At 39.9% G+C, this 17,791-nt stretch overlaps 1 protein-coding gene across 2 annotated transcripts in view; it reads left to right on the top strand.

The window, feature by feature from the left end:
• Positions 1–17,791, top strand: part of LOC138755001 (lysophosphatidic acid receptor 6) — a 48,379-nt gene that overhangs the window by 5,853 nt on the left and 24,735 nt on the right. The gene's annotated exons all lie outside the window — the stretch shown is intronic.

Below are 17,791 nucleotides of genomic sequence, written 5' to 3'. Positions count from 1 at the left end.
TCACAGTCCAATCTCACTGGTTGCAGGCAATTCTTGTTCTGTGCACAGAAGTTAGCGTTAACAAAGTTCACCAGGCTTTGGTGCTTAACAGGCAAATGGTTACCACTCAGGAGGGTTCTTGCTGGTTTTCAGAGAGAGATTCCTTTTCCAGGACATCCACAACTGATTCCTTCTCAACCAGTCTTGCTGACGAAACTTGCCCCCTTCAGGGTTCTCCAGATGATTCTCTTCCTTTCAGGTCACCTTTCACACCGCCAGTCTTCTCCTTTGACCAGGCAGCCTTCCAGAGTTTGCCAGCTTGTCCTTCTTGAACTGATTTCTGTCTCTCTCTCCTCTCTGTTTCACACCCTCTCTCTCTGAGAGCAAAACTGTTTTCCCCTGCCTGCAAAGATCTCATGTTCTCCCAGGCAAGCTGTATTCTCCAACTTTGTTTCCTCCTGCAAAAAGCATTCTGCAAAAGTCCTGCAAATATTCTGTGCTTTAAAATGTATGTGTGCCAAGCTGCTCTAATAATTTCTCCCAAACCACCTCTAAATACTCTGTCACACCTTCCCCCTTTAAAGGGAATTTTAACTCTTGAGTTAAAATTCAGTTATAACTAAACTGACTTAAAAAACACTAAAGAGAGAACAGTTCACAATATATAACATGTTATAGTACGGTAATTCAATTTTTAAAGTATTTTTATACACGATCATTTTTAACATCTTGATAATCAGCAATCACATTATTTACACCTCTGATATGGTTAATTTACAGATTATATTCTTGTAATATCAAACTCTAGTTTAACAATCTTCTGTTTTTATTTTTCATTTTATTAAAAAACACCAGAGGATTGTGGTCAGTGAATATAACAATTGGTTCATGAGAGATACCAAGATACACATCAAAATTCTGCAGAGCAGAATAAACAGTTCTTTCTCAATAATGGAATAGTTCTTTTGATGAACATTGAATTTTTTTGAAAAGTAGGCAACTGGATGGTCAATTTCATTATGTTTTTGCAATAAAACTGCACCTGCTGCTCCCTCACTGGCATCCACTGCTGCAGAAAATGGTCTGTCAAAATCAGGAGATTTTAACACAGGGCAATGGCATAGCATCTCCTTTAAATTTTCTAAAGCTGCCTGACAATCTTTAGTCCACATGAATTTCTCCAAAAGTTTGGTGAAAGGACAAGCAACCTCAGCAAAATTTCTGCAAAATTTTCTGTAATATCCTGCCATTTCTAAAAACCTTCTCATTGCTTTCTTGCCATTGGGAGTAGGAAACTCAGAAACTGCATTCACCTCAGCTTGAATAGGTGCAACTTTGCCATGGCCAATTACATGACCCAAGTATGTTACTGTGGGATTTGCAAATTGACTCTTTGCTAAATTAACAATTAAGTTTGCTTTAGATAATCTTGCAAACAATTTGTCCAATTGCTTTAGATGTTCTTCCCATGTGTCATTTTTTGTGACCAAGTCATCTCTATAAGCATCTGTGTTAACCCTTGGATTACCAAATTAATCATCCTCTGGAATGTTGCAGGGGCATTTTTCATGCCAAAAGGTAACACAATATACTCGTATAATCCGCATGGAGTTACAAAAGCTGAAATATTCTTTCCTCTCTCAGTTAAAGGCACACACCAGTAACCCTTCAACAAATCCAGTTCAGTAAAAATTTAGCTTTGCTAATGTTATCAATACAGTCATCTAATCTTGGAATAGGATAAGCATCTGTTTTAGTTACTGAATTAACCTTCCTGTAATCTGTTCAGACCTAACAGTTCCATCTGGTTTTGGTGCCAGAATACAAGGAGAACTCCAATCCGAGTTCAAAGGACTCAACATATATTCCACCCCCTAATCCATGATTTCACTCTTCTGAATGATTAGTCTATATGGGTGCTGTTTTATGGGATTTGCTTCTCCAATATCTACATCATGGTAAATCACTGATGTCTTTTTTGGAACATCAGGGAACAAATCTCTGTATTCAAAAAGTAATTCTTTCAACTGGATCTTGTAACTTAAGATGGCCTAATGTTTTTTCCAAATTTTCCAAAATTGTTGAGTTAGACAGGCACAAGGGAACCATGGTTTCTTTAAGGTTACCCTCACAAGATTCTGTTTCCATAATCTTATGATCCACCACTTCCTCCACTCTGTCAACAGCCAAAACCTCTGGTAAAGATTGTTCTCCACTACCCTTATTATCATAATAAGGTTTCATTAACAATTCACCCTCCAAGCCATATCCACAAGCCATTTCTTTACTCTCCTGCTTTGTCCCTTAAGGTAACAAGATATGTATCCATTTTCTGTTTCTGAATTAACTCTTTCCTTGACAAAGAGAAATTCTTACTCTCACAATGACCCTGCTCTTTCAAAAAAGTACCTCAGAAGTATTGGACAAATCTCTCTCAACTGGATCTTCTTCAGCTGTCATCATTTTCTTAGACACAGATCTAGTTACCGCACATGCAGGATATATCTCACCATCCTCTCTAACCACATCCTTACTAGGCCGATTTGTCAATCTTAAAACCATCTTCTGCCAAATCATTCCCCAACAAAAAATGAGACACCCTCCATGGGTAACTTTGGAATTACTCCTACTACAACAGGTCTTTTGCCTAATTCTGAATTCAGAAATCTTGTGAAGCGATATTGACTTTACCTCACCTCAAAACACCTTTTTTTTTTATTTTTATTTTTCACATTATGAACCATACTGACCAAAATACACACAAACATTTCCCTCTTGAATATACACAGTGTCATTTTCTCCCCTTTTCCCCCCTCCCTTCCCTCCCTCCTTCACCCCCCCTCCCCACCCACTCAACGTTCAACATATATGATACATTAAACCCATTAAACAATGTCGTCACACAACAAAAATAAATAAGAAATTTGTGTCATCTACTTTTACACACTGGGTCAGTTCATTTCGTCGTCTTCTCATTCTGTCATTTTAGGTGGTGGAAGTCCGCGGTAGGACTTCTCAGTTGTGTTCCATGTACGGTTCCCAAATTTGTTCGAATACTGTGATGTTATTTCTTAAATTATATGTTATTTTTTCCAACGGAATACATTTATTCATTTCTATGTACCATTGCTGTATTCTCAGGCTATCTTCAAATTTCTAGGTTGACATAATACATTTTTTTGCTACAGCTAAAGCTATCATAATAAATCTTTTTTGTGCTCCATCCAAATCGAGGCCAAGTTCATTACTTCTTATATTACTTAGAAGAAAGATCTCTGGATTTTTTGGTATGTTCCTTTTTGTGATTTTATTTAATACCTGGTTTAGATCTTCCCAAAACTTTTCCACTTTCTCACTTGCCCAAATTGCATGTACTGTTGTTCCCGTTTCCTTCTTACAATGAAAACATCTGTCTGATACTGTTGGGTCCCATTTATTTAACTTTTGGGGTGTGGTGTATAGCCTGTGTAACCAATTATATTGTATCATGCATAATCTTGTGTTTATTGTATTTCTCATAGTTCCGGAGCATAGCTTTTCCCATGTTTCATTCTTTATCTTTATGTTTAGATCTTGTTCCCACTTTTGTTTGGGTTTACAGCTTATTTCCTTGTTCTCTTTCTCTTGCAGTTTGATGTACATGTTTGTTATAAATCTTTTAATTATCATTGTGTCTGTAATCACACATTCAAAGCTGATTCCTTCTGGTAACCTCAGCCTGCTTCCCAATTTGTCCTTCAAGTAGGTTTTCAGTTGGTGGTATGCAAACATTGTACCGTGAGTTATTCCATATTTGTACTTCATTTGTTCAAAAGATAATAATTTATTTCCCGAAAAACAATTTTCTATTCTTTGATCCCTTATCTCTCCCATTCTCTAAAGGAAAGGTTATCTATTGTGAAAGGGATTAGTTGATTTTGTGTCAATATTAATTTTGGTAGTTGATAATTTGTTTTTTTTTCCCTTCTACGTGAATTTTCTTCCAAATGTTGAGCAGATGGTGCAGTACTTGTGAATTCCCCTGTTGCACCAGCTTTTCATCCCACTTATATAGTATATGTTCAGGTACCTTCTCCCCTATTTTATCTAGCTCTAATCTGGTCCAATCTGGTTTTTCCCTTGTATGATAAAAATCTGATGGGTATCTTAATTGTGCTGCTCTATAATAATTCTTAAAGTTTGGTCGCTGTAAGCCCCCTTGTTTGTACCATTCTGTTAACTTATCTAGCGCTATCCTCGGTTTCCCCCCTTTCCATAAGAATTTCCTTATTATTTTCTTTAGCTCCTTGAAGAATTTCTCTGTTAGGTGCATTGGTAACGATTGGAATAGGTATTGTATCCTTGGGAAGATATTCATTTTTTTTTAAATTTTTTATTTTTCACACTATAAACCATATTGACCAAGATACATACAGACAATTTTCTTCTTAAATATATAGTGTCGTCTTCTCCCCCTTTTCCCCCCTCCCTTCCCTCCTTCTCTCACCCCCTTTCCCATTTATTTGAAGTTCAATCTATAAGATACATTAAACCCGTTAAACAATGTTGTCACTTAATAAAAATAAACAAGAAATTTTACTGAGTCAGTTCTTTTCGTTATCTTCTCCTTCTGTCATTTTAGGTGGTGGAAGTCCACGGTAGGATTTCTCTATTGTGTTTCATGTATGGCTCCCATATTTGTTCGAATATTGTAATGTTATTTCTTAAATTATATGTTATTTTTTCTAATGGAATACATTTATTCATTTCTATATACCATTGTTGTATTCTCAAGTTGTCTTCTAATTTCCAGGTTGACATAATACATTTTTTTGCTACAGCTAGGGCTATAATAACAAATCTTTTTTGTGCTCCATCCAAATTGAGTCCAAATTCTTTGTTTCTTATATTACTTAGGAGGAAGATCTCTGGGTTTTTTGGTATATTGCTTTTTGTGATTTTATTTAATATCTGGTTTAGATCTTCCCAAAATTTTTCCACTTTCTCACATGTCCAAATTGCATGAATTGTTGTTCCCGTTTCCTTTTTACAGCGAAAACATCTGTCTGATACTGTTGGGTCCCATTTATTTAACTTTTGAGGTGTGATGTATAGCCTGTGTATCCAGTTATATTGTATCATGCGTAATCTCGTGTTTATTGTATTTCTCATAGTTCCGGAGCATAGCTTCTCCCATGTTTCATTCTTTATCTTTATGTTTAGATCTTGTTCCCATTTTTGTTTAGGTTTACCGCTTGTTTCCTCGTTCTCCTTTTCTTGCAGTTTGATGTACATATTTGTTACAAACTTTTTAATTATCATTGTGTCTGTAATCACATATTCAAAATTGCTTCCTTCTGGTAACCTCAGACTGTTTCCCAATTTGTCCTTCAAGTAGGTTTTCAGTTGGTAGTATGCAAACATTGTATCGTGAGTTATATTATATTTATCCTTCATTTGTTCAAAGGATAATAATTTATTTCCCGAAAAACAATTTTCTATTCTTTGATCCCTTTTCTCTTATTCTCTAAAGGAAAGGTTATCTATTGTGAAAGGGATTAGTTGATTTTACAACAATATTAATTTTGGTAGTTGATAATTTGTTTCTTTTCCCTTCTACATGAATCTTCTTCCAAATGTTGAGCAGATGGTGCAGTACTTGTGAATTCCCCTGTTGCACCAGCTTTTCATCCCACTTATATAGTATATGTTCAGGTACCTTCTCCCCTATTTTATCTAGCTCTAATCTGGTCCAATCTGGTTTTTCCCTTGTATGATAAAAATCTGATAGGTATCTTAATTGTGCGGCTCTATAATAATTTTTAAAGTTTGGTAGTTGTAAGCCTCCTTGTTTATACCATTCTGTTAATTTATTTAGAGCTATCCTCGGTTTCCCCCCTTTCCATAAGAATTTCCTTATTATTTTCTTTAACTCCTTGAACAATTTCTCTGTTAGGTGTATTGGTAATGACTGAAATAGGTATTGTATCCTTGGGAAAATATTCATTTTAATACAGTTTATCCTTCGTATCAGTGTTAGTGATAAGTCTTTCCAATGCTCTAAGTCGTCTTGTAATTTTTTCATTAATGGATGGTAATTGAGTTTATATAGATGGCCGAGGTTTTTATTTAGTTGTATTGCTTGTGTTTGCCATCTAAATGGCGATTCTTGCTTAAACTTTGTGAAATCTGCATTATTCATTGGCATTGCTTCACTTTTATTTGCGTTGATCTTGTACCCCGATACTTCTCCATATTCCTTCAATTTCCTATGTAATTCTTTTATTGATATTTCTGGTTCTGTTAAGTATATTATAACGTCATCTGCAAATAGACTGATTTTATATTCCTTGTCTTTTATTTTTATCCCTTTTATTTTATTTTCTGTTCTTATCAGTTCTGCTAGTGGTTCTATAGCTAACGCGAACAGTGAGGGAGATAGTGGACATCGCTGCCTTGTTGATCTGCTTAAGTTAAATTGTTTTGATATATATCCATTTACTGTCACTTTCGTCAATGGCCCCTTATATAATGCTTTATTCCAATTAATATATTTCTCTGGTAGGCTGAATTTTTGTGGTACTTTGAATAAATAATTCCATTCTACTCTGTCAAAGGCCTTCTCTGCGTCTCAAGCAACCGCTACTGTTGGAGTTTTATTTCCTTCTACTGCATGAATTCAGTTAATAAATTTACAGATATTGTCTGTTGTTCGTCTTTTTTTAATAATTCCAGTTTGGTCTAGATTTACTATTTTTGGTATATAGTCGGCCAATCTGTTTGCTAATAGTTTAGCTATTATCTTATAATCTGTGTTAAGTAAAGATATTGGTCTATATGATGCTGGTGCAAGTGGGTCTTTCCCTGTCTTTGGTATTACTGTAATTATTGCTGTTTTGCATGAATCTGGTAAGCTTTGTGTTTTATCAATCTGGTTGATTACTTCCAGGAGGGGAGGAATTAATAAGTCTTTAAATGTTTTATAGAATTCTATTGGGAATCCATCCTCTCCTGATGTTTTATTGTTTGGTAGTTTTTTTAATATCTCCTGTAATTCTTCTATTTCAAATGGTTTTATTAATTTATTTTGCTCCTCTGTTTGTAATTTCGCTAGTTCAATTTTAGTTAGAAATTCATCTATTTTGTCTTCTTTCCCTTCATTTTCAGTTTGATATAATTGCTCATAGAATTCTCTGAAGTTTTCATTAATCTCCGTTGGATTATATATGATTTGCTTGTCTTTTTTCCTTAATGCCAATACCATTCTCTTAGTTTGTTCTGAGTTAAGCTGCCACGGTAGAATTTTGTGCGTTTTTTCTCCTAGCTCAAAATATTTCTGTTTTGTCTTCATTATGTTCTTCTCCACCTTATATGCTTGTAATGTTTCATATTTTATTTTTTTAACTGCCAATTCTCTTCTTTTTGTTGTATCTTCCTTTATTGCTAATTCTTTTTCTATATTTGTTATTTCCCTTTCCAACTGTTCTGTTTCCTGATTGTAGTCCTTCTTCATCTTAGTTACATAACTTATTATTTGCCCTCTGATGAACGCTTTCATTGCGTCCCATAGTATAAACTTATCTTTCACTGATTCCGTATTTATTTCAAAGTATATTTTAATTTGTCGTTCAATTAATTCTCTAAAATCCTGTCTTTTAAGTAGCATGGAGTTTAATCTCCATCTATACATTCTTGGTGGGATGTCCTCTAGCTCTATTGCTAATAACAGGGGTGAGTGGTCCGATAATAGTCTAGCTTTATATTCTGTTTTCCTAACTCTCCCTTGAATGTGGGCTGATAACAGGAATAGGTCTATCCTTGAGTATGTTTTATGTCTACCCGAATAGAATGAATATTCCTTTTCCTTAGGGTGTTGTTTCCTCCATATATCCAAAAGTTGCAATTCTTGCATCGATTTAATTATAAATTTGGTTACTTTGTTCTTTCTGTTAGTTTTTTTTTCAGTTTTATCCATGTTTGAGTCCAAATTAAGGTTAAAATCCCCTCCTATTAGTATGTTCCCTTGCATGTCTGCTATCTTCAAAAATATATATCTTGCATAAATTTTTGATCTTCTTCATTAGGTGAATATACTTCGAGTAAATTCCAAAATTCTGAATATATCTGACATTTTATCATTACATATCTCCCTGCTGGATCTATTATTTCCTCTTCTATTTTGATTGGTACATTTTTATTGATTAATACATCTACTCCTCTGGCTTTTGAATAATATGATGCTGCTGTTACATGTCCTATCCAATTTCTCTTTAATTTCTTGTGTTCCACTTCAGTTAGATCTGTTTCTTGCACGAATGCTGTATCAATTTTTTCTTTTTCAGTAAATTTAACAGTTTCTTCCTTTTGATTTGGTTATGTATTCGTTATGTATTCCATTAATATTTAAAGTCATATAGTTCAACATAGCCATTTCATACTTTGTTTATCTTTCCTTTCCGTTTCCTCATCACCACCTTCCCTTCTTATCCATTTCTGCTTTCTTTTTTTTGAACACATTATAAACATTTCTAAAACATAAAATATTTCCACTATTCTCATATCTAAAATTCCTTTAACCCCAATAGTCCCTCCCCTTTCTGAGTTGCCCTTTGTCCCTTGTCGGGCAACCACATCTCCCCTCTCCATTTGGATTTGCGAATCTGCTCGCAAGTGTCAACTGATTTTGCAGTGATTGTAATTCTTCCCCACCCAGCCCCCCCCAGAAAAGATTTTAATCTTCATATATAACAAAGTTCATTCTCTTAATTCCCTCCTTACTTCCTTTCTTCCCTTTCTTTCCCTTTTTAGTTCTTACCTATACTCTATTTTTTATATATACACATATATATACATACACACACATACACATATATATGTACCTACATACACACATACATATAGTTTGTTGTCATTTTTGGTCTTGTTACATCTCTTCATCTCTCTGTCTGTTTTGTAGTTGTTCTGCAAATTTTCATCCTTCTTCCAGATCCGAGAATAGTTTGTTTTGCTGCCCCGGAATAACTATTTTAAGTACCGCTGGGTATTTTAACATATATTTATAACCTTTTTTCCATAGGGTCATTTTTGCTGCATTGAACTCCTTCCTCTTCTTCAGGAGCTCAAAACTTATATCTGGATAGAAAAAATTTTTTTGACCCTTGTATTCCAGTGGTTTTTTTGTCTTCTCTTATTTTTTTCATTGCCTTCTCCAATATATTTTCTCTTGTTGTATATCTTAGGAATTTTACTAGAATGGATCTTGGTTTTTGTTGTGGTTGTGGTTTACGGGCTAATGTTCTGTGTACCCTTTCTATTTCCATTTCTTCCTGTAATTCTGGTCTTCCTAGGACACTGGGGATCCATTCTTTTATAAATTCTTTCATATTTTTGCCTTCTTCATCTTCCTTAAGGCCCACTATCTTTATATTGTTTCTTCTATTATAATTTTCCATTATATCTATCTTCTGAGCTAACAGCTCCTGTGTCTCTTTAACTTTTTTATCAGATTCTTCTAATTTCTTTTTTAAGTCATCTACTTCCATTTCTATGGCTGTTTCTCGTTCTTCCACCTTGTCCACTCTTTTTCCTATATCTGTCATGATCATCTCTAATCTATTCATTTTTTCTTCTGTACTTTTTATTCTTCTTTTTATTTCACTTAATTCTTGTGACTGCCATTCTTTTACTGTTTCCATATATTCTTTAAAAAAAATATATCCATGTACTTGCCCTTCCCTTCATCTTCCATTTCTCTGTGTTCTTCCTTCTCTTCTTCTGAGTCCACTCCAGGATCTGTGTCCTTTACCTCTGTCTCTTCTGGTTTTCTTGTTGGGTTGTTTTATTTTGTTGGGTATTTTTGGTCTTCTTATTTTTATTAAAAGTGTCTTGGTTTTGGTCCTCTTCCTCTGGGTTGGTCATCTGTTGTTTTTTTGATTTCTTATTTTTATTCTCTTCCTTCTTGTTCTCGTTATTTTCTATGTTTTCCTCTTGCTGTTGTGTTGTAGTTGCCTGTTTCAGCTGTGGAGATCGACTCCTCAGCTGGTCCCCCCTCCCGTCAGTGTTATTTTTGTCTTGCGCTTCGCGCATGCGCGAATCCTCGCACGTGCGCGGTTGCGCACTTTTGTTTGGCTCCGTGAGCCATTTTTGTAGTCCCGAGTTCAGGGCTTCGACTGACCTCAAGGAGCGGGCTTCTCTCTCCACGGCGGGCCTCCTCGTACAGGTAAGGCCTTCACCTTCTTCTTCCGACGTCTTTCCTTCTTCTTTTCTTCCCGTTGTTTTTGGTTTTTCTTTCTTTGCTGCCATTTTCTCCACACTTTTACTTTCACTTTGTTATGGTTTTTATGTTTGTGCCTTTGTTTTTTCTCTATCTTTTTTTAACTTTTCTGGAGAGGGCTGGAGTTCCCCGACCGGCCACTACTCCATCACGTGACTCCTCGGAAGATATTCATTTTAATGCAATTTATCCTTCCTATCAGTGTTAGTGGTAAGTCTTTCCAATGTTTCAAGTCATCTTGTAATTTCTTCATTAATGGCTGATATTTTAGTTTGTATAGATGGCCTAGGTTATTATCTAGTTGTATACCTAGGTATATGATTGCTTGTGTTTGCCATCTAAATGGTGATTACTTCCAACACCTTTAATCAAAGTTGTCTCCCCTGTGTCAGTCCTTTGATCCACAGTTAAAACACTTTCCAACAACAATGACTGAGCAGCCCCAGTATCTCTAAGAATTTTAACTGGAACCTGTGGTTTTCCCTCCTTTATTGAGACAAAGCCCTCTGACACAAAAAGCTTGAAAACATCTGTGACCTCCTTACCAGGTATGGCACCTCTGCTCTCCTTAAATTTCACTGTTTGAATACATGCTTCTGGTAAAACCTCTTTTTCTCTTTTCTTCTTAAAGACTATTCGCAATCACATGACCAGCTTTCTTACTAAATGACATACAAATGCAGAAGTACTGTCCTTTCATACCTTTCCTTCATCTTTTCTTTTAACATTTTCTCCAGACTTTATTCCAGGCCGACTATCCTGCTCCACATTAACCTTATGAACAGGTTTATTAATCTGTTCCACATTAGCTCTCTGAAAATACCTACTATTCTGGAATGTATTTTTGTGAATCAGAGCAAATTCGTCTGCTAATCTAGCCGCCTGTTGCCACGTCCCCACATCTCTCTCATCTAGGTATAATTTAATCTCCTCTGGGACACACCTTTTAATTTCCTCTATTAATATTAATTCTCTCAATCTGTCAAAATCATTGTTTATTCCTTTTGAGATGCACCAACGGTCAAAATACAGATTTCTTCAGAGCAAAATCCATATAAGATTGATTCCATGTTTTTATCAAACATAAATTTTTGTCTATAAGCTTCTGGAACCAACTCATAAGCTTTCAATACTGCTTGCTTAACAGTATCATAATTTGCCACCTGCTTTGCAGTCAAGCTAGAGGATGCAATTTGTGTTTTTCCCTTCAATATACCTTGAAGCATAAGAAGCCATTTTTCTTTTGGCCACCTTGAGCTCTCAGCGACCTTTTCAAAAAGCTGAAAATATGTATCTATATCTCCCTTATCAAAAGGAGGCACTAGATTTACCTCTTGACCAGCCAAAAACCTCTCCCCAGGAGTTACCGCCTCAATCCTCTTACTTCTCTCCATCTCCATTTTGAATTTCTCTAATTGAAACTATCTGTCCTTTTCAATTACCTCTAATTCATATTTCCTCTGCTTTTCAGCCTCTTCTCTTTGCCTTTCAGAGTGGTCTTCCTCATATTGTCTCTGCAACTCAAAATAACATTTCTCTCTTTCTTCTTCCACCCTCAATTTCTCCAATTCCAATTGCAATTCAAAAGATCTATTCTCTGGAAAATTTTCTAGGTCTTTTTCAACAAATTTTCCCTAACATATATTTCACTATAATCCTCTGTATTTGTACTTTTCTCATGCAATATTTAACTACAGCAATTTTCCATGCCTTAGAAATAGCCATCAGTTCCTCTTTTCTCATGTTCTACAGCTATGCAGGTGACGGTTGTAACAAAAATGTATCCACATCCATTGCTACTATTTTTCCAGACACCAGCTTAAAGTTAGCTTGCAAAAAATAGCCTGCAAAAATTCCAGACACAATAGCTTGCAAAAAAAACCCAATCAACTAATATATCAATGTTCAAATCCTAAACGACAAACCCCCATAAAATGTTACGTAGCCCAAAGGACCCTAAAAACCAGCAGCTATAGATATGCACCACAACACAGTGTCACTTAAAGTAAAGTAGTTTTTAATTATAATTGAACAAGAAAACAGAATTAAACTTCAACTTATTACAACCTACCTAACCTACTTAATCCCCCCTCTAATACTAAGCACAGGTGTGTATAATGAATATTTAAGATTAGAAAAGTTCTTTGAATTACAGTCCAGTCTCACTGGTTGCAGGCAATTCTTGTACTGTGCACAGAAGTTAGCGTTAACAAAGTTCACCAGGCTTTGGTGTTTAACAGGCAAATGGTTACCACTCAGGAGGAATCTTGCTGGTTTTCAGAGAGAGATTCCTTTTCCACGACATCAACTACTGATTCCTTTCCAATCAGTCTTGCTGACAAACCCCTTCAGGGTTCTCCAGATGATCCTCTTTCTTTCAGGTCACCTTTCACACTGCCAGTCTTCTCCTTTGACCAGACAGTCTTCCAGAGTTTGCCAGCTTGACCATCTGGAACAGATTTCTGTGTCTCTCCTCTCTGTTTCACACCCTCCCTCTCTGAGAGCAAAACTGTTCTGACCCTTGCCTGCAAAGATCACATGCTCTCCCAGGAAAGCTGCTGTCGATACTTTGTTGCTCCTCTGCAAAAATCGCTCTGCAAAAGTCCTGCAAATATTCTGTGTTTTAAAATGTGTGTGTGCAAGCTGCTCTAACAATTCCTCCCAAACCACCTCTAAATACTCTGTCACAACTGGTCCTGCTCCTTACCTGGTGATGTTCCAGTTACTGGTCCTGCTCATAACTCGGTGATATTCTGGTTACGAGTCCTGCTCGTTACCTGGTGATGTTCAGGTTACTGGTCTTGTTTTTTGCCCGGTGATGTTCTGGTTACTGGTTCTAGGGATCTGGAGGGGTTTTGACCTTGAACCATTTCCCCGAGGAAGGGTGTAGGCATTAGAGAAGGCCATTGGCGGGACTTGGCCTCCACTGGGGAACAGTCAGTGATCCTTCATAGTCACCACTCCAAGCCCCGATGGAGTGAGGAGGGGAGGCAATGATTTATCACCCTACATCAAGGTCGGGGAGTACGTGAGGGGCTGGGAGGGAGGGGTTGTGACCCAGGGAGAGGTGGGGTACTTCAGCAGACATGCCTACTGGGCCCATTGTCTTTGTCACCTCTCAGGGGATGCAGTGGCCAGCCTAGACCTCGCCCTCCCACCCCCCCCACTCCCCCCAGCAATTCCTGAGGTGCTCTTTTCAGCTTCCAAATACACATTTAGGGTCATTATATCTGTAAGTAAGGTCGATTTCCAACATGAATGCTATTATAGAGCAGTGGAGAAATGTGAATAGCTACATGGATCCCCTAGATTAATATTCGAAATCTTTCCATCCCCATTTCTTTCCACCTGACGTGTATTTTCTCGACTGCAACTGCTCCCCCCAACACCCACTCCCCTGGACCTCCTGACTGTTCATTAGCCTCTTCGAGGTCATGTCGCCTCTGGAAGGGTGGAGTTGCTCGAGATGTGGCCGCATCGGTTCCCAGAGTGTGTCTGATCTCTGTCAGGTGGAGATCCTTATCTATCTCTTCAAAGACGCCAACATCCTATGACTCATCTCATCAGGGCTCACACACCATCAAGTCTGTTCTATCCAATGAGATTTGATCTGAATACGTAAAAACTCATAGTAAATGCTGGACAAATTCAGTCAGTCTCAGCAAATTCTTAAAGATGGGGCTCAGGCCCAAAACGTCGGTAATATATCTTTCCCTCCTGTGGACGCTGCGAGACCAGCCAAGTTCCTCCGGTATTTCTCTGTGTACTTTACTACAATCTCACTTTGCCGAGTCGCTTGGCTCCGTCTGCCGCAACAGCGTGGATCTCTCAGTGGCCACCCGTCCCATTCCCACGCAGTCGTGTCTGTCCGCGGCCCCGCGCTCTGCCAGACTGAGAAAATGGAATAAAAATGCTTCATCTTCAGTCTGAGCCCCCTCCAACCAGATGGCATTAACATCGACTTCTCCGCTTTCCGTTAAACCTCTCCTCCCCTCACTTCATCCCCTGTCCCTCAACTCCATCTCTCGCATCCCTGTCTCCTTTCACACCATCATGATAAATTCTCACCTTGTCCCTTACCTTTTTTAAATTTAAAATTAATTTTAGGCCTACAGCGCTGTAACGGATCCTTTCGGCCCACAAGTCCCTGCTGCCCAATTCTCCTGGTACTGGAGCCCCCACCCCCCCCCCGGGAAAACTCTCACAGACACAGGGAGAACATGTAAACTCCTTACAGGCTGTGTGGGAATCAAACCCCAGCCGGTCCCAGTCGCTCGCGCTGTAACAGCGTGGCGCTAACTGCTACTCCAGCCATGCCGCCCCAATCATATCATATCCAATGAACTCCTGTTGTGGGTCTGGATTCCTCTCCAGCTACCGCTGTCTGAATTCTGAGACTGTCTGAGATTTCTTGCTTATTCCTTGAGGAGGGGCTCAGGCCTGAAACATCAGCAATATATCTTTGTCTCCTACGGTCGCTGAAAAGACCAGCCGGGTTCTTCCAGTGTTACGGTGTGTTTACAACTTCTGCAGACTCCCATGTTACACGCACATTGAACAAGGAATAATATCACAGCTCTGTATACCCCCTTCTGCCCACAATGTTGTGTTGACCTTTATAAACCTACTCAACAGGCCCTTCTGCCCACGATGTTGTGTTAACCTTTATAACACTCTAACCCTTCCCTCCCTACCCTGTAACCTCTTGCATCCATGCTCCTGTCTGAGTGTCTTTTAAATATCCTTCCAGCCTCCTCCACCACCCCTGGCAAGGCATTCTGGCCCCCTCTCAACCCCCACCATTCTCTAAGGGGTCTAACTCTCTGCAAACACTGGGCAGAGAGCCAGTGAAACAGAAGGTGTGAACCAGGAAGCCTGCCCTAACCTGCCTTATAGGTCTCCACCTCACTCGAACATCTTCAGTGACAGAGACTTCAATGGAGCAGAACTTGTTGCCTACATTTGAAGGGGCTTCATGAAGCAGCGTGGGGGGATTGTCCAACCAGGACATGGCCATATTGGACCTTGTATGTAGAATGTCAAGTGCAAGACATGCCCTTCAGCCCACGATGTTGTGCCAAACTATATAAACCTCCTCGACCCTCCCTATCCCATAACCCTCTATTTTCCTTCCGTCCGTGTGTCTGTCTAAGAGTTTCTTAAATACCCCTAATGTTCCAGCCTCCACCACCACCCCTGGCACCACATTCCAGGCCCCCACTACTCTCTGTGTAAAAAAAAAGTACCCCCTAACATCTCCCCTAAACCTCCCTCCCCTCCACTTTGTACAGACGTCCCCTGGTGTTTGCCACTCCTGCCCTGGGAAAGAAGAAGGTGCTGGCCGTCCGCCCCGTCTGAACTTCTCACGGTCCTCTATGCCTCCATCACACCAAGAGCTGTGAGGGCCGCTGGACAAAGCGACGACTCTCTGCCTGCCTTACATTAGACAAGAGTTTCGTGTACGTTACCTTCTCAATGTCACGTGACAATATTAGAACCTTCCCCTCTGGGCAGACTGCCTTGACCGAGAGCCATTTCCTGGCCTTTGTGTTTGTATAGCATCCCATCTCATAAATAGACACAGGTTTGATGGACAGGATTGATCAGGTCCACGCTTATTATGATCAGACAATTGTAAAATGTTCTCCAGTCCTCGGTGTAAAACACGCTGACACACAACCAGACATGACACACACACACAGATAGACAATACATATGCAGAACAAGTATTCATATATACAAATAAATGACTATCATTTAGTGAATAGGAGAGTCTCGGACGGTCAGTATGAGCGGTTCCTTTGGTCGTTCACCATCCTCGCTGCCCTCAGGATGAAGCTGTGCCTCAGCCTGGTGATTCTGGCCCTGATTCTCCTGGATCTTCCTCTTTTCTAAATGGTGGGGCTGCCAGATCCGCTGTTACGGCTGGTGCGGACCCGCAAGGAGCGAGGAGCAAAGACTTGATGCTCCCGCGGGATAAGAGCCACCTGGTCCAGCTGCTGTCAGCTCCACACAGGCATTGAAAAACCAGGATATGTTGGCAGCTGTTTTATTTCGATAAAGATGGCAGCGCCTGTGATCAGCAGCGGCCAAGAGGGGTTCCAGACTCCAGGGAAAGTGGGGGGTGAGCGGAGGACTGGTGCAGGGCACCAGAAAATGGGGAGACCATTCCACCCCCAGTTCTGAGAAGAATATAACCCACAGAGATGGTGGCTGGCTGGAGGTGGTGCCAGGTATCGGAAACAGGAGGCGAAGGGGCGTCGAGGGGTTCCTGACTGTGTTGGAGGTTCAGATCTGGAGCTGATGGTTTGGACTGGACTTTGTGGTGCTGAGGAGGCGAATCTACAGTCACTGGATGACTCGGGAGAGACTCCCTTTTGCTTTCTCTCTCTCTGTGAGAGAAACTTCAGGCAATTTCTGCCAACAGTGAATCTGTCTGACTTACAGCAGTTTCCCGTAACATGCCCCTGTTTTATTACACGCACAATAAATTAAATCTTGAATCCCTTTTGCCGGGTATGGGATGGGAGCAGCTAAAAGATGCTGTGTGTGGGGGGAAGGGCTCCTCAGTGATTCTGGGCGCCATGTTCCACAGGGATGAGTGCTCACAACACCTGATGCCTGTGATTTTTTAGAAAAGGCTGTGGTGCGGAGCAGTATAAACAGGATGTAGATCGGTGGCAGATATAGAAAACATTACAGCACAGGCCCTTCAGCCCACAAAAAGTTGTGACGACCCATATATACCTAACCCCCAAAAATCGAAGCCCTCCTTATCTGATAAGCCTCTATTTTTCTTCCATCTGTGTGCCTATCTTATTAAATTACCCCAATGTTCCAGCCTCCACCACCACCATTCCCTGATGATGCATTCCAGGCCACCCCCCAACTCTCTCTGTTAAAAAACTTACCCCCGTCGTCTCCCCTAAACCTCCCTCCCTTGATTTTGTACAGACGTTCCCTGGTATTTGCCTCTCCCACCCTGGGGAACGGGCGCTGGCCGCCCGCCCTGTCTACGCCTCTCAGAATCTTTATCAAGTCTCCTCTCATCCTCCTATGCTCCAGAGAGAACAGTCCCAGCTCTGCTAACCTGGCCTTGTAAGACTTGGTTCCCAATCCAGGCGACGTCCTGGTAAATCTCCTCTGCACCCTCTCCGGTTTCTGCTAGCCCACTCCCCGCTCTCCCCCTTCCCCCCGTCTCCTTTCCTCCAGCTCTCCATCCCCCCTTCCCTTTCCATTCACAGAGCCATCCCCCTCTCCCTTGCTCCTCCCCCCACCATTTTGTTGGGACACCTGCCTACATTTTGTTCATAACTTGGAACTTTATCTTCGCTACATGAAGGACACTGTCTGACCTACTGAGTTTCTCTAACGCTCTGTTTTTAAATTTGGACCCACACCACGGTAACAGGCCCTTTTGGCCCACCAGCCCGTGCCACCCAATTGAACTGCAACCCCACCACCCAGTATGTTTTTGAACTGTGGGAGGAAACTGGAGCCCCCCTCCAGGGAAAACCTACGCAGTCATAAGGAGAACGTGCAAACTCCTTACGGAGATTT

The sequence above is a fragment of the Narcine bancroftii genome, chromosome 2, assembly GCF_036971445.1.
Source record: "Narcine bancroftii isolate sNarBan1 chromosome 2, sNarBan1.hap1, whole genome shotgun sequence".
In the NCBI taxonomy this organism is placed as follows: domain Eukaryota; kingdom Metazoa; phylum Chordata; class Chondrichthyes; order Torpediniformes; family Narcinidae; genus Narcine; species Narcine bancroftii.
This window is presented reverse-complemented; position numbering and strand designations above follow the sequence as displayed.